The sequence below is a fragment of the Caenorhabditis elegans genome, chromosome I, assembly GCF_000002985.6.
Source record: "Caenorhabditis elegans chromosome I".
NCBI lineage: Eukaryota > Metazoa > Nematoda > Chromadorea > Rhabditida > Rhabditidae > Caenorhabditis > Caenorhabditis elegans.
The window spans coordinates 425,181-443,666 of NC_003279.8; positions in this window are offsets into that span (position 1 = coordinate 425,181).

Genomic DNA, 18,486 nt, shown 5'->3' on the forward strand with positions numbered 1-18,486 from the left:
TTTTTACATTTTTTAAACGAAAAAAAATGCGAAAAAAACCAATTTTCCGAGTTTTTTCTTCAAAATATTCGTCCCTGTTCATGAAAAATGTTCTCACTTATGTAAGTAGTTGTCACGCAATGCAGTTGTTGACCAAAAATTATTTTCCGAGTAAACCCTATAATTTCCAAATTCTCTTCTTCTGAAATTTTGAACTTTCCATCGGGAAAATGTCATTTCAACTCGAATTCACACTAATTATACATCTGTATAATTATTTAGATTCGTACTTTTTCCTCCTTTTGAAAAAGTGCACAGACACCGCCGTTATCTTTACAACCGTCTGGCAGGACCGGTGTTGTAGGCTTTAAATAAATATTTTTCCATAAATTTCTTAATTTTTAGCTGAAACGATTTTCCAACAAAAAAAAACGCACATTTAAAATGGTTACCGTATTTCTTCTATCAATATGGCTGCAATACTATTTTTCGATGGTCTTCCCGCTTGCAATACTAATAGGGAGTGCAAGACTATTAGGGAGTGCAATACTAATTTTCAGAACATTTTTCTGACTGTGAGCTTACTATTTTTTTTTCTGAAAAAACTCGAACCTTGTGTGAAAATTCAGAAAATTTGATTGTAATTGCAACAAAAAGGTGTAATTACTTCAATTTCATAGAAATTTTTCCAAAAATTGTTGCACAGTAGGCAAAAAATGTTGTTAAAATCTCAAAATTAGTGAGGTGATTTTGTACCAAAAAAAAAGTAGACGCAAGACTATTAGGGAGTGCAACACTAATTGGGAGTGCAATACTAATTTTCGGAGGGTGTTCAAGGAGCAATACTAATAGGGAGTGCAAGTCTAATAGGGAGGTCATATTAATAGAAGAAATACGGTAAATTTTATATTTTTCGGTGCATTTTCATTTTAAAAACAATTTGTTTGAAAATAATTATTTTTAAAAATCGTTTTCTTCAAATTTTTTGTAATTATAAGAAACCAAAAAACCTTTATTTAATTTTCAACAAGTGTATTTTCTAATTAAAACAATTATGAAAATTCACAATAAAAGTTCAGGACTGAATCCAAAAAAACTTTTATTTCAAAAACGAAACACCTTGTTTGCCAAAAACCTGGAAAAGCCTGGAAACCTGGAAAATCGAATAACATCAAATTTTGCAAATTTTAAGCGTTTTCTCGAAAAAGTTGACCTGAAAAAATAGGATTTTTCAGTTTATTTTATAAAAAAGCGAAAAAAAGCAAATTTTTTGAGAAAAAAATTGCCTAAATTTTCGAAAAATCATTTTCAAAACTATTCACGATTAAAATTCGTTTATCCATTTCTCCTTCAATTCTTCCAGATTCGAATGAAAACTTGCTCAGAAAAAATGCTAAATTTGCTCTTTTTCGTATCCACTACTACTGCTACTACTAGTAGAAGTTCTTCATTCGGTGGCCGGACTACTTTGAATCAAATCACATTTGTCGGGAAGAAGGAGGTCGTGCCTTTGCACTTCTGGTCACTCCAGAAATTGAAGAAATTGAGCAGCTCGAGTTTTGGAGTATTCCAGGCAACTCGGTCGTTTTTGAAAACCTATTCTATGAAAACTGCAAACTATGTGGCTTCATCTGGTCTGGCTGGAATTTTTTGTTTCAAATTTTGACCCAGTACCTTGAGAATCAACCAGTTTTCCACGTATGCTAAAATCCGAAAAAGTGACTCACACGAGAAAGTTTCAATTTCCGTGATGACGTTCGCCTGGCTCTTCAGCTCATTCTTTTGTCTCCAGAGCTCTGGGGAGCTGCAAATGAGTTGAGAGCAAGCACATTGCGTGAGCAAGATAGCTCCAAAAGATATGAAGAGAGCAGGCGGGAGATGAAATTGGACGATGAAAAGTCGCCAGAAGCATAATTTTGGTGCGGCGACACCCGAATAATGAGACATTTACGACTTTTTGGAACATCTTCTACGGCCAGAATGTTTCGTAACATTTTGGTAATTTGAGTTGTAGTTTTGAGGGGCTTTTTTCGATTTTTAAATTTGTATTGACTCTTATTCGCAAAAAAAGAGAACTGCTATAGCACGTGTAGTCAAAATGTCTTTTTGATCTTCAAAAAATGCGGGAGTTAAGACGCAGACATCTCATCTGATTCGCATGGCTAAGAGCGTGCTGACGTCACAATTTTCTGGAAAAATATTCCCGCATTTTTTGTAGATCAGGCTATGATGTGTGTGTTCAATGAGACAGCCTGACACGACGTGATGTAGTTCACATTTTTCGGCAGTTTTTTTCCTGAAAAATGTGGATTTTCGTTTTTTCTTAAGTTGTCAAATTATCGAAAGCTACTAAGCTTGAGTAACTTAGGAAAAGTAGGATTTTAAATTGTTTTCACGGGCCTCGCAACGAAAGATCTCACTACTATCACCAGAAATCCAAAAAAACGAAAATATTTGTCGTGCCGAGCCCAGGCTCCGTATTTTTGAAGCGAAATTCCTAAACTCCCTAACCGCTGAAAATTTCTGAGTTGATTTTCCATCACCTTCTATATACAGTCTTTCGACCCGAAAACGATTTGAATTCGGCTTTCTCCTCAAATCCTCTGTATTGCATCCTCTTTCTTAGTTGATTTATTTGTAGCGGATTCTTCCCCTTCCCATCCGTGGCGTTATTGTTCGGTTACGATACGCTTCTTGTGAAGGTTATATGCAAACGACTACTTGCCATTCGATTCTTTCTCCAAAAACGGGTTATTCCATTTCCTTCAACTAAGGAGCTGTTTTTTTCTTGGTTTTTTGTAGAAAACCTACATTCAAAGTCGAAGTAGTGAAAGTCAAAAATTACCAAATTTCGCAATTTAATTTTTAATAAAATGTCGCCCGAATTAACGATAAGTTAATAAGAACAAAATTCAGTTAGTCCGAGAGTCGTGATTTGCCGATTTAGAACAGCATTTAGCTGAAAAAAACGATTTTTTTCCAAAGTTTGAACTGCCACTACATTTTTCTCAAGTATTGAGAGTTTTGAATTTCCATCATTTAGTTGTAACCACACTTTTCTTCCGATTCCCATAGCAAGCGAAAGTTGTCTTGTTTCCGAATATCTGACCTAACTTGGTTTTTTTACGACTGATGCCGAATTTTGAAAAGTTTATTAGAAACTTTCCACGCTCTCCCCTTTCCAACCTCGCAAACCCTTTTGTCTGTAGTTGGGATCTGTTGCTTTTTTGGGCAATTTTTTGCCAGCTTGATCTACATATCATTGCTTGATCTACATATCTTGAGCAAAATTCCAAAAAGTACGTTTTCTTGTAGATTAATTTGTGGGTTTTTTTTGAGAGTTTTGAGCTAAAACTTGCATGGCATATTTTTTTCACTGTTTTAAATCATTTACAAATTATTTTTTCCTCTTTTTAGAAAAAAAAAATGTTTGTTAAAATTTTGGAAAAATTTCAAAAAGGTGTTTTATCCACTTCCAAAACGTCATAACTTTGCTGAAACTGGACCGGGGCAGCTAAATTTTTCGGAGTGATCATTATTTTCACTCTTTTATCGAAAAATTACTATGGCATGCCAAGCCCGGGGACCCATTTTTTCACTTCCCTTGTAAGCCGAAGCCTTAGTCTAAGTCTAAGCCTACGACTGAGCATAAGCCTCAGCCTAAGCCTAAGCGTAAGCCTCAGCCTAAGCCGAAGCCTAAGAATAACGGGAAACTTTTTTTGTTGCTTTTTTTTGTTTTTTTTCAAATGCCGAAAAATAATTGCGGCATTTGAATTATGACTTTGTTGTTCCTAGAGATTCTGGTTTTCAAAATAGGCAAAAATGCCATGAACCTTAACGATGTTCTTTCTCCCCGCCCTTTGAACACTCTGAAGTTTCCCGCCATGTCAACCTTTTTTGATCGTTCGGCACGATAACGTTCTGAGTGCCGCGGTGCCCGTTAATTTCCATCGAATCGTTAGGTTTTCTCCTTCGATTCCTAACGATCAAGCCATAATTTATCCGCAAAATGGGATTTTCTCCCTTTTGTGATGATGATGATGATGGCCTCCCTCTTCTCTGCGATGACAGTCGAGTGATGAATGTCTTCCTTCACACTTGTCCGTTTATCATTTATCACTCTGTGCTGAAAACCGGTCTCTCTCTTCCCCTGACCTCTTCGGCTTTGTGAAACAGTGAAAGAGAAACGGAAAACAGGCGGTGTCAGATGGTTGACACGTTGATGTCGTAATCCATTTAGTATTAATGCTACTATGTACGCCATTTGCTATATATGCCCATATTTTCAATGGCTTTGAGCACAAGCTTTCAGAATTGGCAATCAATTTCTAAAATTTTAAAATTTTGAAAACCAATATATGGGTGGAGCCTATTTCTTAACTGTTCCGTAGTTACCGAAAAAGTCGGAAAGCGCCGATTATCTAATACTTTCGAATTCGGCAAAACTGAAATTTCTTCAGATTTTTATGATTTTGAGAGAAAAAATTATATTTCTTTGCCAAAAAACATGTATTACTTAAAATTTGTTTGTTTTATTATTTGAGCTCAATAACTATCAAATTGACAAACAATTCATTGGCAAAAATGCCGAATATCGTAAATTTGAAAAAATCGGCAATTCCCGAATTGCTGCACACATCTTGGTTTTTTGAGCTAATTAATTGAATTTTTAAGAACTTTTATTTTGGTAATCTAAATTTTAGTTACTGAATTCATTGCGAAAAAAATTTCTTCAGAATAGGGCTTCCATGTAGGCGTCAAAAAGCTTGCCAAACCTTAAGACGACCTCCGCCTGCCTACCTCAATCTATGTGCTGAAACATATGCGAACTTTTTTTGCAATTCTTGATTTGGTTTTCATCAAATTGATAGAAATGAGAAAATTTAAAATTGAAAATTTACGCACAAGTACAAAAAAGGATTCAGGCAGGCGTCAGGCCGTGAAACCCCGCCTGCTTACCATGGAAGCCCTACTGCAGAAAATGAGAAATCTGATGTTCAAAAAAAAAAAGAAACCAGCCGTGTTTTTCCTTGAAATTCGAAAAGTTCCCCGATTTTCCCCTCATTTCCGGACCGTTTGTTCCCATGGTGGACCGGTATTTTCACCACTCCGTCAAAGGCGATTATCGGGTCTGTCTGTCGTCGACGACCCATCACACCAAATCGGTTGAATTGTCGCACCCCTTTTTTAATCGGCAATATATTTACTTTTTATTTGTAACTAAGTAGTAAACAGTAATAGTTTTTGCAAGAATATGCATAACACCTTATTTCACTTGGTAAAGTAATTGAACTGTTGTAATTGAGCTGAACATGATTCACCTACGAAAAAATGCCTGTGACCTAGGGCTTGCATGTATGCGTTAAAATGGCTGCCTGCCTGACCTGAAGGCAGCCTCCGCCTGCCTTTTGCCGGTTTATGCTAAAAACACGGTTTATGCTACGTGAAATTATTTTTTCATTTTTAATTTGATTTTCAACTTTTGAAATTTGAAAATTCACGTCAAAATGCAGAAAAGAAGGTGAGGCAGGCAGGTTTCAGGCAGGCGTCAGGCCCTGAATCGGCGCCTGCCTATCATGAAAACCCTACTCTGAACTCGATTTCGCCCTCCAAACATCAATTTCCGTCATTCTCCTTCCGTCCTTTTTACCCACTTTTTTAATGAATTTGAAATGAGTAGTCGAGGGAAATTTAGTGAACCTACTAGAAGTCGCCACGGTTTTCAGCAGCAAATTTTTTAATTTCGTAGAAATATGTGCTTCTGTGTTAAAATTAATAATAGCTAAACTATTGGATAATGTACTTTAAGACGTGCAATGTCACTCCATATTTTATAAAATGTTGAAAATTTTGGAAGGGATCGAGGAAGTTTTGATACTTTTTAGAAATCGAAAATTTTCAATTTCCGATTCCCTTCAACATTATATACCTCAACAGTTTAATAAGATACAAAAAATCTTCAGAGAGTCATCTGTTCGCACACAGTTTTACCCCTATCAAATTACAGATGTGTTGCCTTGCACATCTGTGAGAACTTCACACTATTCTGCTACAACAGATTTTCGGAACAGAAGGTGTGATGTTTCTACCTGACTATGAAGATTCACGTGGGCGGCAATCCAAATTTTTTGAAATTTGGAGATTTTCGAGTTATCCATAAAAGATTCCGTTAAAGAGAGATCACAATTTTTTTTGTAGATTGACAAGAAAATTACCCCAACAATACTCAAAACAATTGTAATTACAATTGAATTATTACTTTTCAATTCTTAATTTTTTAAGTGCTGAAACTTTTCTATTGACGTTAACCCCTGCAAAAATGCAAAATTGATCAACATCTAGTAAATCTACTAACAAGGGAAGTCTTTGAGGGGGTCCGTAGATTTGGGGTTTTCATGCTAAAATTCCTACAGAAGAGTGTTAGTTATGATCTCTCCAAACATTTTTGCGCATTTTTAAAGTGATTTTATTCTTATTCGGGAACCTAGAATCATTGTCCGCACTTTTTGGAAATTTTTATTTTTTTCATTTTTGCTCAAAATTTCTTGATCAACTCCAAGCAAAAAAATCAAAGTTTTTCAACAAACATTTTGTTAGTTGATCATTTTTCAAAATAATTTATCTCAACGAAGTTATGCAACTTCAAAGTTGGTTAAATATTTTGCACAAAGTTCGTGAGATGTAGATCATTTCGACGGTTTACTTGCGAATAGAGAGTTAAAACTTGTGTAATGTACGTTTCATACATTTCTGAACAATAAAATAGCAATTTCATACATTTTTACAAAAATAAAAAATTTCCTATTTTTGCTTGGAGTTGATCAAGAAATTTTGAGAAAAAAATGAAAAAAATAAAAATTTCCAAAAAGTGCGGACAATGATTCTAGGTTCCCGAATAAGAATAAAATCACTTTAAAAATGCGCAAAAATGTTTGAATGAGTTGTTTAAAACTTTATTCAACTTACAAAAATATTTCAAAAATAGAAGGAATCGAACCAAACCTTAAATATTATCAGACGCGCGCACTCCCAACTCGGCCACCGAGGACAATTTTCAACTCAATGTGGTGGGTGTCACATTTTCGGTGGTCACGCAAGCTGAGATTTGCGTGGACTGCATGGTAAGACAGTGGATTTCAATGGTGTTTTTAACTTTCAAAACGTCATAACTTTGCTGAAACTTGACCGGGGCAGCTAAATTTTTTGGAGAGATCATAACTAACACTCTTCTGTAGGAATTTTAGCATGAGAACCCCAAATTTACGGACCCCCTCAAAGACTTCCCTTGTAAGTCAAACAAAAATTCTGTATTTTTCAGAGTACTATACATAGTATATATTTCTGAAATTCTCTCAACAAAATCCTTTCCCCTTCCTCATTTTCCCACGTAAAGTAAAGTCAAAATACATTTTAATTACCATTAATACCTAAATGAACCAAACAGGTCGGTCTTGCCCTCAATTCTACCATTTAGTCTCACGGCTTTTGTACTTGTTCACCCACTTCCCCCATTCTATAATCCAACCACACAACTTTTGGCAACAAAGTGTTCAATCGAAATGGGACACTATTTGCTATTCCTATAATTGACAGGCTGGTGGAAGGAGGAAAGCAGCACACGACGAAAGGCATAAAACAACTTGGCGTTGTGTTAATCCCACCCGTATTGCATTCTATATTAGGTCGACAAACAGTTCATTCATGTCGATTTTCGATCATTTCTCAGAGTTTTGCTTCGAATTGTAGGTTCATGGAGTTAGCCATTCTGTCTATTTTTTCCGCTGAATTTTAAGATGTTTAATACTTATTTGCCACCTTTTCGACGGAATGACATGTACCGGTCAAATCTTGGAATCGATCTAAGAGATGACAATTTTGAATGTATATACTCAAAATGGGCTCAAATGAACGAATTTCGTAATGAATTTTTTAAAAACTTTTTTCAAAATTTTTTATGGTGGTTCAAAGTTTCGAAAAAATTGACCGGTACATGTCATTCCGTAAAAAAAAACGCGCTTCTATCTGAAACAACAATTTTTTTGATAAAAACTTTCAACTACAAACTTGTTCTTTACAAAAAGATCAACAATTTATTAGTTGAGCACTTTTCTGTACAAAAAATTATCCGCGCAGATATGATCTACCAAAGTGAATTTGGAAAATTGGCCCGTCAATGCTTCGTTGCAGTGCTATTTTAGGATCTTTGAGAGCTCGCCGTGAGCTTGGCTCTGGAGATTCGCAGCTAAAAAGGAGTAACCGTTTCTTTAGGAGTAACCGTTTCAAGACATGGGCTATCGAATGGCATAGGTCTCATATGCAAGTCCGATGGGCACCTTCTGACGGTTCCCTAGTCAGATAGAAGCCAAAATTTGGGCGAGGTATGCCCATTGTCATTCTAACTGTCGAAAAAGTGGCCTCCGCCAAGACGTGATAACTATTTCTCTCAATTACTCTGCACTCCCAATAAATCCTACACACCGTTTGAATTGAGTCATTCAAGTGTCAGTTGTTCAGTTTCTAGCAGTTGATACGTGTGTGTGTGTGGTGGTGGTCAACCAACTGTCGCCCTTTTGAACACACACACACACACATACTTTTCCTGCCATATTCCTCCCCAAGAAAGAGAGAAAAATAAGTTGCATCTTTTCTTTTCTATATCTCTATCCACTAACACACCCTGTTATTCGCATGTTCTCTCCATTCTCCAAACAACGCAATCAGTGTCCGCCTAAATCTACATAATCGATTCAGGGGGAATTAACTGTGTAGTTTTGTAATACTTTTCCTTAAGGTTCTTGAAATTTTATATTTATAACCGACCGATTATGCCTAATTATAATTATAATTTAGAGAATTTTTCAATTTAACAACTATTGCGATGTTTTGAATTTTTGATAAAACCGGAGTATTTTTTCAAGAAATTCTGTTTAAATTAGCTGAAAAATTTTGATTTACTAGTTTTTGGTTTGCCTCAAAAAAAATCGGTAAAAATTTTTTGGGGCTTTTTTCTCAAAAAAAAAAAAAGAACGATTCAGGAGATTTTTCATAACTTCGAAACTTAGTGCAAAATCTTTTACGGGGTGTCGATTTTTTGATATTCGAAAAATCGGGTTATTGCTCTATTAAGAAAAATTATTTCCTGGACATATTTTCTGAAGAATTCCTCGTCTTTTCCCATTTTTCTACAATTTTTCCTGATTTTTCATAAAATTGAAACTTTCGCTGTTCAGTTTTCCCTTCAAAATGAATTTTTTCGACGACGAATGTTCAGAAAGTTAACAAATAATTTTAAGATTTTGTCAAATTTTCACACACGTACTTTTCCACCAAAATTGACAAAAAACCCTAAAATTTAATTTCTAAAATTTTCAAAAAATCGTGATCCATTCTTCCTTATCATGTTATGTCTTGCAAGCGTTGCCTCAAAGTCATCAATCAGCTAGTTGTCATCAATTCAGCGATACTTAGAGATTGAAAGAATGAGTAATTCATCCTTGTTTCTTCTTCATCTCCTCACTTCACTTCCAATTTTCCATCTGTTACCAATCAATTTGGCCTGGCGATTAGTCATCTATTTGTTCGTCAAATTTGGTGCAAATTGGCTCGTGTCACTGATAAGTGGTTATTTTTTCTTTTTGGTTGATAAGGTTACCTGATAAGGTCATTTCCTTTTTGCGCCTTTTTTCCAGTAGTAATTCCTCTAATGTTCGTTTTGAAGTTACTAATCGAAGTTGTTAAAGTATTAGATTTTTTTAAAATCAATAGGAATGTTTTTTTAATACAGTGTTAACAAAATTTTATGTTTTAAAAAGTTAAAATAAATTTTAAAAAATCTCTGAGTTGAATTGTTAATTTTTAAAACTATAAACAGCATTGGCATTCATAAAAAACAAATTTCGACAAAAAATTCGTAAAAATTGCTGAAATCGCACTAAAAATACTCAAAACACTGAATTTTTTGCTCATAAAATCTGGAAAATCAAGTCGTTTTACTTGATATTGCCATAGGAAATTACAAAAAAAAAGTGATTTTATTAAAGGCTGGTCAAAATTTCATATTTGAACAACGTTTTATAAAACCGCTGTCAGAGTAGAACAATATAGGTGTAAAATGTAGTTAAAAACTATTCTTCGATTTTCCTACATTTTTTTTTCTGTAAATTGAAGTTTTCTCGTAGAACAAGAAAATTTAAATTTAAACCAAGTTTTTAAATTTTCAATTAAAAAAAACTACAATTTTCGATTTTTAATAAAACATTTTAAATCCCAATTTTTCTTTCAAACATATTTTCCAATGCTGATTCTGAATCCATGAAGTCTTAACACTTCAATTTCAACATTCTGTTGCAACAAGTCGTCCCATCTGACCAATAACAAGGGCTCATCAATCACTGACGAGGGCCCCCGGGCGCCGCCATCATTTTCCTCTCTTTCTCTCTCTCTCTCTCTCTCTCTCTCTCTCTTTGTTTCTAAAAAGAAGGAAAATGAGCTGCAATTTATCAAATCCACGGTCTTTTTCCCTCAAATTCTCTGCCTCTCTAGTCTTCTCCCTCATGGTCATTGTCGCCACATTTGTGACTCACAAAATGGGCCGTATTATACAAAAATAATTAAAGTTCAATGCGTATGCGTGTGTGTATTTGTTGCTGGGTGAGGGCAAATGCACATTAGCCACCCACAACAAACTTACGTTTTTTTTTTTGTATTTTGCCTTTTTCTTCTTGAAGAATGGTGTCACATCACATTACGACCTTTTCTTTGTTACGGAGAAAAGAAGATTGGAGCGGAACTGACTGAGGTGTGAATACTTTGTTGGTTTTTTTGGCTATACCTATTAGTTACCTTATTTTTGAGAAAAAAAAATTTGAAGCATGTTATTTTTCGAGTTGTTGGTAGGATGTTGATAATTACTGTTATCGTGATTTTCTTATTAGAAATTAATTTTTATTTATTTAGTAGAATTGGGGATTTTTATTCAAATGATCCAAAATAATCTTTCGACACTGAAATCACGACCATTTTTGAGCCAATCAACGTTTTCAAACTCCGCCTACTCTGTCTGATTGGTAGGAAAAGTGGGCGGAGCAAATTGCTGATTGGTTTCGAAGTTCTCGACTTAGAAATACCAGAGTTCATCAAAACTGAAATATTGCGTTTTTAAAGGATATATTATTATTATTATTATTTTCTCTCGATTTTTTTATTCTGTGGTTGCTCTGAATTTCAGATTATTCGAGATAGTTTTCGATAAAGCGACAGATTGTTCAGTTTCTGAATTTTCCATAATTTATCCTCTAAAAGTGAAAGTCAAGGTTTCGTTCTTTGCAAAAAACTCATTTTTTTGAGAGTTTTCGGAATTTTGGCTCGCATCACGCTCCAATAAATTAATTCAAAATTTCGGAAATTATTAACTTCTTCCATTTTATCAATACTGTGTTAATCTCACTTTTCTAATTTGAAACAAAAATTGAATTTTCATCGATTTCCAAAATACTTTACATGCTTGGCAATTGAAAATTAGTTTTGTTTTTCAAATTCTCAGTTTCCAGCCACTGAAAACATTGCGAGCCTCCATTGGGTCCGCTCCTTCCTTCCGAAACACATTTCCCAGTACTCTTTCCAATCTGGTCAACATTTGAAAGGCTGTTGGGGGGTCGAAAGGCAATAAACAACCGAAAAATAGTTTATTCCAATGTCATCGAATCCTCCCTGGCTTCTCATATTGTTGCCAAAAATGATGATGGAAATTGTTTTTCGTTTGTATACACACACATCATCCTGTGCCACACCTTTTCCCCACTCTTTTTCCCGACGAGCTTTTTCATTCGGAAGGCGACACAGATAGCAATTACCGACATATGGAACCAATCGTACTCTCTCCGCTGACTGCGACTACCTAATTAACCTTTTATTGAAAAAATGAGAGAGAGAGAGAGAGAGGATATGAACGGAAGAAGAAAAAGAGGCAAAGCAATTGTTTACTTGTTTTTCGAAACAATTCAAAATTTTGTTTGGGCTGTGCGCCTTTAAAGATGGAAAAAAAACGGAAATTTTCCAGCAATTCGTTAATTTTTTTGTCGGCAAATTTGGCAAATCGGCGAATTACCGGTTCGCCGATTTGCCAGAAATTTTCATTTTCGGCAACTTGCCGGTTCGCCGATTTGCCAGAATTTTTCATTTTCGGCAATTTGCCGGTTTGCCGTTGCCGGAAGTGTTTAGAGGAATTGTTTATGAGACGGAAGCACTGTGCCTGTTTGCCAATTAAAATTGAAATTCTGAAATTTCCAAAAAAATGTGCACAAGCACCATTTGCCAAAAACTTTTTCAGTTGCCGGTTTGCCGATTCGCCGGAAAATTTAAAATCCGGCAATTTGCTAATTTGCCGGAAAAAATCGTCTACCGCCCACCCCTCCACCGAATTCGGAAATTTTGTAAAAAATAACTTTATTTTTGGGCCAATACGATACTACTTTTCCTAAAAAGAAGCTGTTACAGTAATCAATGTATCATCTTTTCCATCTCGAATGGTACCTGTGTTTACCTTAACTGTCACATAACTGTGAAGAGTACTTGAGATGACAAGTAGTCTTATCAGAAAACCTCCCCGCTTACTGCTTCTCGGGTGTCGGGTTACCGTGTTTGCTGAACGGTTTTTCGTAGGGATTACTGTAGAGAATTGGATGAGTAGTTGGGATTAGGCGATTAGGGGGAAATTGGAAAACATGTCTGTGCACTCCATATGTTTCTAATAAGAATCCTTGGAAATTTGCATATAACTCAAGAATGGTACTGGTCCAGTTTCGTTTTGTTATCTTGATTCTTCGAAATGGTGCTCACTCAACTTGATTCCATCCCCAGGACGCTAGTTATTTTCGTAATCTCCGCGTTCGATCTCGAGCTCCTCCTCTATGGAAATGTTAATTTGTGAGGGCTATCGCGTCCACAGATTTATAGCGTCCGTCGTGCGGTTTCGCTGGGTTCTCGCAGCCACCCCCCCCCCCCCCCACTCATCAATCGCGTAAACTTTTTGTGAGCACGCAGCACACAATGTGCTCAGGAGGCTTCTGTCTCTTCGGAGATCCAACATGTGGCACCTCCTCAAAGTGTTCACTGGCCTCCTCGGCTCGGCAGTCAAATTTATTCATCTCTTTGGAGATTGGCTCACAATTTTTTTGATTTGAATTCAGTGACTATTTATCGATTTCTAGGGCTTCTATGTAGGTTGCCTGTGTGCCTGTCGTCTGACGTTAAGGCGGCCTCCGCCTGCCTCTCGCCTCAATCCGTGCCTTGTGCCAAAACATACGAATTAATTCGATTTTTATCAAATTGATAAAAATGAGAAAATTAAAAATTTGTAAATTCAGACAGGCCTGAGGCAGGCAGATTTCAGGCAGGCATCAGGCTCAGAAACCGCGCCTGTCTACCATGGAAGCCCTACTGCTATGTAACGTTTGAGATATTCGGTTCAGATAAAATAAGTTGAAGTTACGCGAAGAAATTCTGAATTTTGAATATTTTCCAATAGTTTCTAATAGTATTTAGATGTTGTATTTAGATACTGTTGCTACAAAATTTTTAGAAAATTCCGTGGTAAAGTTCAAAAGACTACTCTTTCTCTGAATATTGGTTAATAATATGAATCCGTTCTGCTTTTTTTCCGTATTCCAATTCTTGACGACTTGATATGAAGCCAGCTCAAATAATAGGCCTCCCACGTAGTGTCAGGCTGTCCCAATACGGTTTGATCGACAAAAAATGCTGGAGTGTTATGCCCTTCAAAATGTGACGTAAGCGCGCTCTTAACCATGCAAAATCAGTTGAGAACTCTGCGTCTCAACTCCCGCATTTTTTGTAGATCTACGTAGATCAAGCCGAAAGGATACACTCTGTCACCACGTGGCCTCCTAAGGACTATTTTGCAAGGACCTAATTTTCTGAACCTTCACAAATTGATCTGCACCGTTTGAGATCGATTGAAAAGTTCTAAAATTTTCTGTCCTGTATACTTTTTTCTGTACATAAGTCCTACCGAAAGGGTCCCCCGCGGTAATAATTACCCGTCAAAACAATGTGTACTACTAGCCGAGATATGAGTTGTTATTGTTGTCATAATACAACAAGATTTGGATCACCGCCCAATTTTCTTGTCAAAAAGTTCCGCTTATCTCGTTTTCTGCTAATTAGAGAATACTCTATGGGAATTGGTTGATCCACTCCATTAGTGAATGTTCCCCCAATAACCATGGAGCTGTTAGAACAAAGACGAAAACCCGCCAGAAGACACACCTTCTTGAGAGCAGGTATTAGAAAAATGAATGAAAGGAATTGGGAGGGGAACCCGCGGTGGCCGAGACTTCCCACTTGACCCGATTTGTGCACATACGCAATATCGATGAGGAGTGGTGGTCCATTCGATACAGTCTTGCACCATGTTTGTCGAAATGCTATTTGGTTGGCTGGCAGATGTTTTTGGTCCAATTTTCTTGTCAAATTTTGTCTTGATCTGACAGATTTTAGGATTCTTGGAATTCGACTCTTCACCGAAAAAATATAATTTTTCGGAGTTTGTTCAATTTTTCAGTATCCTGATTGGAACATTTTAATGTTTTACAAAATTCGATTCTAAATTTTAAAGCACATTTTGACCTAGTAGGACTTTCGGAATTTTGTAGCCTTTATAAAAAATCGGTGGCCAAGTTTTCTATAATTTTTTTACGTTTTGAAATTGCCTTTTTATGAATTTTAAAATGTGGAACATTTTTTGAATGACTTAGTTTTTCAAATTCCACGTAGTGTCAGAGTGTCCCATACCAGTTTAATCGACGTTGATCTACAAAAATCGCGGGAACTCTGACGCAGAGCTCGCAACTGATTTTGCAGGGTTAAGACTTGCTGACGGCACATTTTTTGGGAAAATTTTCCGCATTTTTTTGTAGATCAAACAAATTTCATATTGCCTCGATTTGTTCGCTATAGTTGTCTAGTTTTGAAATCGTTGGAATTTCTTGAAATTCGAGTTCTTGAAACATTTAGGTTTTCACCTAGTTTTCTCTGCGTGTTTTTTGTGTTGAAAAAACGGTTCTCAGAAATTTGACTGCTTTGAAAATTTCGAATTTCATCTCCAAAAAAAAGTGAACAATTCGTATTTTTCTAGAATTTTTGGAAATCTCTTTAAAATGAGTTTTTCTGAAACATTTTAATCTTGAAATAGTCAGAGTTACGTCAAATTCTATTTTTTGAGGAATTTATTTTTTGTGAGAAGAAAACAACAAATCCGCAATTTTTTTCCGAATAATTAACCAATCCAAGATCCCCCCTCAAACCGGATGGCATTTATTCGGATCCCGGCAGGTGTTCGAATGAGATATGTATCCATTAACACATTGTGCATACACATAGACACATTGTCAACGTATGCCGTACACAACAAAACAACTGCGCTCGTTCGCACCTCAATCCTTTGATGTTCTCCGCCGGGGGCTCCTGTAAGGTCAGGAGTTTTCTAAAAATGTTGCCTTCTTCTCCGTCTTCTTCCTCTTCATCATCGAATATTCCAGAGGGGGGCCGACACGCTTCACTTGATTTTCGATGGCAATTTGTTTGAAGAATTCAAGAATTCGAAGAATTTATTTGGAAACTCACTACTCTCTTTTTTACGTTTACATCCAACTTTTGGCACTTAGGCGCCTCCAACTGCAACCATATGGTGCTCAATGAGCCGAGAGGGATCATCTGTGAATTTGGTGTTTTTTTCTCAATTGGTTGCCTATTTGATTGGAGAGAGATTAATTTGCATACAATTACCTCTATTTGGCTCAGGGGTGGACGGATATTGCCGTTCGGCATTTTTTGCCGACAAGTACGGCAAATCGGCAATTCGCCGATTTGCCGGATTGCCGGAAATCTTGATTTTCGGCAAACCGGCAAACATCAGCGTACTATTTTACTATTCAAAATAAATGTAGGAACATTCATAGGATGCGTACAATTTTGCCGATAAAATTTAAATTCTGAAGCTTCAAAAAAAATGTGCAAAACCACAATTTGCCGAAAATTCTAGCCGATTTCAATTCCGGCAATTTTTTGCCGAAAAAAATTGCCGCCCACCCCTGATTTATATTCAGTCTGTTACCGATTCTAGTGAGGGGTTTCCAGCCTTTGCATGAATAGGTGTCTGCTACATTAATTGCGCAATCCACATTGATACAGAGCAACCTCAATTGTTGTTTTTTCTGTGGCCCGTTCTGCTCGTTACACCTATAAAAAGGTGGTCAAACAAGTCGTAAAATTTGGGTCATGAGATGGTCCCTGGGTTAATTGGAGAAGTGCCGTCATTGAGAGAGAGAGAGCCAATTACGTATGAGGTCTGCTCTGCTCTCGGGAAGACTCTATAACCCTTCGTTTTTGGCGGGAGATATGAGATATTTTGCTGTAATTATCGCACTTGTTTTGGGTATTCTCTTTTTGTATGATTTACCTAAAATTTTTGAGCAGTTGTGATTATCCTATTTTGTTTCGAGAACCTAGAAATGTTTCCTATCATAGTAACCGTTTAACTCTGTGAGTATAGTTTTACTTTAAGTTGCTCCGTTTTTTATTTGACTAGCACAGCTTTTTTACATTGCTCCGGTTTTGGCCAAAGGTTTTCTGTTTTTTTTTTGCAGTTCTGACTTATTCTGGCCTGCTTTACCCAGCTAAGCCTAGGCCCGGTTACAGTCCATAAGACAACATTTTTGAACTCAATAATTGCCGAATTGCCAAAATGCCAAATTTTCGATTGCTGCCCGTCTGAGTAAGTCTGAAACAGTTTGTGTGAAATTGAGCCGGAAACTACTCGGAGTGATGTGGCCACTTCCCTATTTAGTTTCTCGGTTGATTTTCACACTTCCCGCCGAGAGCCCGAAGCATCTGCCAGCTGAACGGTTTCCGTCGTTTTTCATGTCTATCGCTAAAATGTGCGCGTTACACACACATAAACATCACTTCTCTCATAAAGTGATGGATAATTCGAGTGGATTGCATCTGACACCACACTTCCGATAATCGCTTCGTCGTCTTGTCATCATCGTCGTTTTCTTCGTCTTGTTGTCGTCCGGTCCCCACACACACATCAAAACGGCTACTTCCGACGTGTCGGTGGTTTGTGTGTGTGTCAAACGGCACCACCACAAGTGGTTGCCCTCGCCCGTGTGCTAATTCGCATTTTGTCTTGTTAATCACGCAATAGTGATAACAATCGCTTCCGGACCATTGCTAATATAATATATTGGCTACCGCGGGCATGTCTTGGCAATAACCTTGATGTCAAGTTTTATCGTTAAAATGTGAAGCTGTATGATTGCGAAAAATTTGAAGTTTTCCCATTCAAATTGTAGGCATATTTGAAAAATTTCTGAAGATTTATATCTGTCGTAAGTGGAACGGTTTATTTGGTTTCTTGGGTCTCGTCGCGAAAAGCTTTCACTATGGTTTGAAGCACGACTGGGCGACAATCGAAGTCGAAGTTCGGCAATTCGATAATTCGGCAATTATCGAGTTCAAGATTTTCGAAAGAAAAACTCAAAAAATAATTTTGAAATCTATTTATTAGTTCTGGACACGCGGAGTCAGAAAGTCCCATTTCGCTTTGATCTACGAAAAATGCGGGAGTTGAGACGCAGACATCTCAACTGATTTCGCATGGTTAAGAGTGTGCTGACGTCACAATTGTTCTGGAAAAAAATTCCCGCATTTTTTGTAGATCAAACCGTAATGGGATAGCCTGGACGTAGAACTCGCCAAATCGTAGATATATGCATAATGAAAACTCTAGAGTTAACTCTGCCACCCTCATAAAGTGAGTTAGAAACATTTCTGCTCTGAGGAACTATAGAACCCCCTTTCAAGTCGATCGTCAGCAAATTCTAGAAAGATCTGACAGTGGCCGATTTTTTAATGTTTCTAGGCCACGTAAAAAAGCTGATGTCTTGTTACTTTTCAATTCGAAAATCCCTTTTTTTAATTTTTCGGCAGCACCCGGTCCGAGCCAACATCTTCCTAAACACTTCAAAACCCCGCCCCCTTCTGCCCTCCCGGGTGTCTCCGTGTTGTTCAGGGTGTTGTCCACCCCCTAGACACCCAACTGACCATTCACCCGTCTCCTCCTCCCCCTCTACAACAACCACCACCACCTGATCCATTCCATTATAATGATATTCCGCATACTTGTCATACAGAGAATACCCGGTTTGCTGCTGCCAAACGGTTTTCATTTATTCCATTTCTCACTCCTTGATTGTTGTCAATTCTTCGATTCGATGCGGCAAAACTAGCGCCAGTGGGGAAATTGCTTTAATAGTAAACAATTTTTTTTTAAATTTCCTATATTTTTTGTATAAGATTTTCTTTTTTAATTGCAAATCCCATGGGAAAGTCTCAAATTGCATAAAATTCCAATTTGAATTCCCTCCAAGATTTCAATGTTCGATGGAGCGCACTTGAATTATTATAATTTTTATCAATGAATTT